Source organism: Fundulus heteroclitus, unplaced genomic scaffold (assembly GCF_011125445.2).
Source record: "Fundulus heteroclitus isolate FHET01 unplaced genomic scaffold, MU-UCD_Fhet_4.1 scaffold_67, whole genome shotgun sequence".
Lineage (NCBI taxonomy): Eukaryota > Metazoa > Chordata > Actinopteri > Cyprinodontiformes > Fundulidae > Fundulus > Fundulus heteroclitus.
The window spans coordinates 558,189-564,106 of record NW_023397110.1 but is presented as its reverse complement, the minus strand read 5'-3'; positions in this window follow the sequence as shown (position 1 = coordinate 564,106).

The window sequence follows — 5,918 nt, the reverse complement described above, 5'->3', positions numbered from 1 at the left end:
AAAAATGGAATGGTAAAACGTTCCATAAAATAGGCGTGGCAAAACTAAAAGGTCTGTCTCCTCTGAGCTTAAGTTTAGACCTGGGTATAATGGGGCAAGACCACATAAACTTAAAAAAAAATCTTAGAATAAACTCTAAAATGCACAGGGAGCCAGTGGAGGGAAGCCAGGCTAGAGGTGATGTGCTCCCTCTTCGCAATACCAGTTAAAAGGTGAACAGCAGCGTTCTGGACCAATTGAAGACGCTTAAAAGAGGACTGGCTGAGTCCAATGTAGAGAGCATTACAGTAATCAAATCGAGTTTTAATGAAGGCATGGATTACAGTTTCAAAATGTTGTTTTAAGAGAATCGGCTTTATCTTTGCCAGCGGCCTAAGGTGATAAAAACTGGACTTGACCACTGCTCCAACCTGCCAATCTAGTAGTTTAAGATCCCCGTCTATTTTAGAACCCAAGTTTGAAATGGTCTGCTTTAAATTAGGCACCAAGGGGCCCAAATCAAAAGGTTCTGTCTGACAAAAAATACCTAAACCATTTTAATTTGGTACTAGTAAAACTAAGTTGTGTCTGTAAACAACATAATAAAATATTGTGGTCCACTGTATCAAAAGTAGCAGTTAGGCCAAGCAAGACAAGAACAGCAAATTCAATTTGAATCATTTGCACTGAATATGTCCTTAAAAACTCTCACTAAAACATACTATGTACTATGCTGAGTTTTAAAACCTGACTGAAAAACCTCAACAATATTTTGATCATCTAAAAAAGATCTGGGAAAGGACAACTTTCTCTAAAACTTTAGAAATAAAAGGCAGCTTGGAGACAGGCCTAAAATTTGCTAAAACAGTTTGGTCAAGGCCAGGCTTCTTATGGAGTGGCTGCACCACAGCATGCTTCAAACTTACCGGGACAACACCTGAAAGCAAGCTGCTGTTTTCAATAGCCAGATAGTTCATGTATGGCTGAAGCTCCAGTCAAATTTATGTAAAATAGTGGAAAACCTCTCAACTTCCTTGCAAAATTATATATATATATATATATATATATATATATATATATATATATATATATATATATATATATATATATATATATGCATATGTATGTATATATGTATATATATGCATATGTATGTATATATGTATATATACATACATACATACACAGATAGATAGATAGATAGATAGATAGATAGATAGATAGATAGATAGATAGATAGATAGATGATCTTCCTTCCCAAATCTTCATTCCCCAATCCCAAATTCTGTTTTGTTTTTTTGTGGCATAACTTCTTTGACCTTTTTAAGTCGCTCCAGTATAGTGTAAAATGCATGTTGCACTAAAGGGACAAAAACACGCAGCCTCAATCTGTCCTTCTGCTATGGGTCAGGTATCAGCTTCAGATACCGTTTCTGTCTTCAAATGAAAGAAACAGTACTGTATCGGTCACATGAGGAACACAACTCCAACTGCAGGTAAAGCTTATGTTCAGTTCACTCTCCTGCCCCACCTAAACCTACAGACAGACATTCCTCATTCTTTGTGTCCTCTGTCACAAAGGCGCTTTACTCCTCACGTTAAACTGGCTGTATATGTAAGCAATAGATCTTAATTCTTAATCAGCACTCATAAATGTGTACATAGATTTACAAGGGGAGATTAATTAATTGGTAGTAATATGGTTGTAAGCTCTTTTTTATTTTTGTAAATTGTATTATTTGTGTTCTCTATGTTAAATAGTACAATGGATCACTGCGGTTATTTGTATCATTCATACCATTTGTTTCAATGTCTTACTATGCCCCCTGCTGAGTCCTAAAACACAAATATTTCATTACGACAATCCTGACTGGCTGGTGATCGCAAGCCTGTGTCACCTACCCTTTAAGTAGCTTCAAGTCATAGCTCTACAGGCAGGGTAGTTTATTGTCTATAGAGTGGAGAAACATTTTTCACCTAACTCTCCACCAATGGGGGCTAGCTGCTGTCGCTCCAGTCTTCACCATGGTCTGGAGCACCTATCAACATTTTCCTTATTAGCACACCAACTAATATCTCCTTTGTTGGAGCTTGCACATTTTTTAGCCCATTTCAATTTCAGTTAACAAACCAGCTACAGAAATGGACTCCACTCCCCCTCACACAAGTGGAAGTAGCAACATGGAGGCTCACCTCTGTTGCTGCCGGAATCTAGTTGTGTGATGTGCCTTGGACTGGAACATGCCTGCATGTCCCCGGCAGGGACTGGTCCCCGGCAGGGACTGGTCCCGTTTCCCCATGAAGAAAGCTACAGTGGCCGTTTTATGAAGTGGGCATGCAGGCTTCTGCCATGTCCCTAGTTACCCCATGAGATCTGGCAGTTGGGTTGAATGGTCTCTTTAGCACCCCATTTGAGCCTTTGGAGGAAGTCAGCCTCAGACATCTGTCCTTCAAAAGAGTGCTGTTGTTGGCTTTGGCATTTGCTAAAGATAGATTAGTGATGTTCAAGCTTTCAGTGAGCCCATCCTGCATCAAGTTTGGTCCTGGGGATGTCAGGGTCTCACTGCAGCCCAACCAAGCTTTTGTGCTAAGGTGGTAGCTTCATTCTCTCCAATTACTCTCACAGCCTTTTCTCTAATGACATTTTTCTCACCAGAGGGACAGTGGCTAAACAACTTTTTTCCGGTCCAGGTTTAGTGTGACTATTTGGCCAGGACTCGGAGCTTCTGGAGTAGCCACCAGCACTTTTATATCCTGGGGAAACCTCATAGGGGCAAGCCCACCACAAAGCAGTGGCTCTCCCCCTGGATTGTGGGAGCAATGGGGTACCGCGCACGGGACGTCACCGTCTCAAGAGCAACGCCCCTTTTGCCTCTTAGGTAGGGCATACAGGAGAGAACGCACGGATAACCCAGCTATTACAAGCGCAACAGAACCAGCGATATGACTGACTTTACAGCCGTTAAACTTTCCCAAGATGATGTCCCAGGCGCACGGATTACTGGTCGCACTGTCGAAGAACACACCAACCTTCAGCTCAAACGATGGCTTGAGGTTCGAGGGCTTAAAAAGACTGGAAAACTGGCCGAGTTGATCAACGGTAAGCTTTGTTTTTTTTTCCTGCGCGGCGATTATGGCAGCGTCGGCCGTTTTTTTTTTTTTGTTGTTGTTTGCAATCACCGTCCAGGAATGGGTATATGTTTAATGTTTGTCTCATTTGAAATGTTTTTGAGTAAGCTATCCTGGTAGCAGGGTATCATGTTAGCGCCTGCTACCATGATAGCCTATATGCTGTCATGGTAGCAGGCGCTTCATTATTAACATGTCGGCCACTAAAATACTCTTACCTTGACTTGATGTCGCTGGAATTGGGTCAGGATGTTCTTCGGTTGGGCCCTTTCCTCCAACAAAATGCTTGCTACATATGTAGGTGAATTTGGTAACTTTTTCCGGGTTGAACTGTTGTGTAGGCCGACCGCCCCGGTGTACCAGCGCACACATTTCTCCTTGGCAGTCTTGAAGAAAACATCCTTCATATGCGGCCGATCAGCGTAACTCGAGTCGCTGTTGCACGTTCCATAGCAACAATGTTTATAAACCATGGTCTTAGATTTGGAAAAAGCAGTCGTTTACCGAGTAAAACCTAGGCTAACGCACGTCTCTTTTACAGCAAAACAGCGGCGGGTTTCCGGAGTTTGCCCCACTGCGTACCACGTGATGTGACGTCATCGTGACGTTGTGTTTCTAAAAATAGCTCGCGCGCGGTACCCCATTGCACTGTCCCATATAAGCCAGGGCCTTCAGGCACCAGTGGTCTTACTTGCTCACTCCAACCATAGCCTGGTTTTGAGTAATGGAATTCCTGCTCTGGGATAAATAAAGTTTTATTCTGTTCTAATAAATTCATCAGTTTCTGTAAGGGACCTGTTGTGTATCTTTGTTGGTGGAACTTCTAATTTGGTCACATCCAGTAGTTAACATTTAGACCCTGGAAAACAATAAGAGCTGCTTATAACTTGTTAAGATTGATGTGTCAACCAGATTTGTCTTCACTGCTGCACCTGTACACAAGATCTGGGCTGGAAGTGAGTGACCATGGATTGAATGAATATACTCTAGTAGAACAATAACTGCAAAATGAAGGCTATTGCTTTGATACATGTGAAAATTGTACTAAAACGTGAGATTATTATCTCATCTCTGTAATAATTCTAATACTATTTATAAATATTTTAACTTTATGACCATCTGTTGATGGTATCATGAATTTATTTTATCTCTCTACTTTATTAATCAACATCATTCTTGCTACAAGAAAGTCGTTCACAGTGATTTTAATTTGAAACTGAGTTGCTAGTTAACCAGTCGGTAGGGTTTATTTTTTGAGACACACCAGCAATTAGCAAACATTTCATGATGTATTTTTCCTCGGGAGTATAAGTAATTTAGCAAGACACTGTATCAAAGCTATGAAGATCAAAGCTATGAAGATCAGTGGCAGAGTGGCAATCATTGGCTGCTGTGGTAGAATGTTTGGTATAATCAATGTGTGCAATGTTTTTATCTCTCTAATGTCACTCTTGTAAAGTAGTATAAACCTACTGCATACCGCCTATGCTTAGATCTGTGCATGGCATCCTTCTATGTCTTATTGTGAATACACTGTTTCAGGATTCCCCATTTTTTTGGTCTGCTGGACTCACTTCTTTTCTTTATTTAAAGGCAAGGCAAATTTATTTATGGGTCATTTCAGAATTGCGGGTACATTTCATGTCTCCCACAAAAACCTTTGGTTATTTCCCCCTAAAAAAGTCTTTACTGGATCTGTTTTAATTAATATTGCTAATTATATTGAATGTTCACCAATAATAATGTTTGGTGAGTATTTTAGGCACAATTTACATATAAAATATTCATTAAATGATTCCCACCCCACCAATTATTGACTGTCTTCAGCTTGTGATTCACACGTTCATGTTGAATTAACATGAAATAATTCAGTATAATTTGCAGTTTTTTTGTGCTAATTCTACAAATACTTATACAATCAGTTGCACAGAGTATTTATTTTCTGTAATACATGGGATTTCAACATTAAAAATATATATTGTTTATCTGTCCCTATGATCTGGTCAACTCTGTTATCACTGTTATAAAACCACATAAAAAACCCTACAGCATTCAAATAAAAATATGTGACCTGCACCCAGTGATGTCACTTCCTCTTGCAGAAAAGATTTGGAGGGAGCTATGGTATGTTAAACTTTCTCTCTCATTAATTTGTACAAAATGTTGAGGATACACCAACAGTAGATTAATTATATGTCAAATCTGTTACTATGATATTCTTGTGAATCTGCCCATCATTTTTTTAAAACAATTATATGATGAAAATTAATAAAATTATGGTTTTATTGATGATATGTGGTATCTGGTTTTAAGCTAGCACATGGAGTTAAAGCACAAAATGGTGGAAAATGTCAACTCTGTTATTGTCAACTCTGTTACATGTGTCACAAATTTTAATGATAACAGAGTTGACAGTGACTAACAGAGTCAGATGTTCCCAATCACTTCTAAGCATTTTGCTTTAGTTTATACATTTATTGTGGGTTCTGGGTAATTTTAATGTACAGGCAAGATTTCTGATATCGCTTTTCAGGTCAAGAAAATTTAATTATTTTTGTTCTTGTTAGGTGAAGATGAAGGTGTCAGCAGCAGAAAGGCAACGGCAATACAGGGCACGGCGAAATGCTGACCCTGAAAGGAGGGCAGCAAATTTGGAAAAAGACAGGGAGAGATGGAAGAAAAAGAGAAATGCAGGGTTAACCAGCACAGTGGCTAATCTGAGTGAAAGGGAGCAGAGGCATACGCGGAGGTATTGGAGAGAGGCTCAGCAGAGGTGTAGAGCAAGAAGGCAGAGAACCTTTGAAACACCT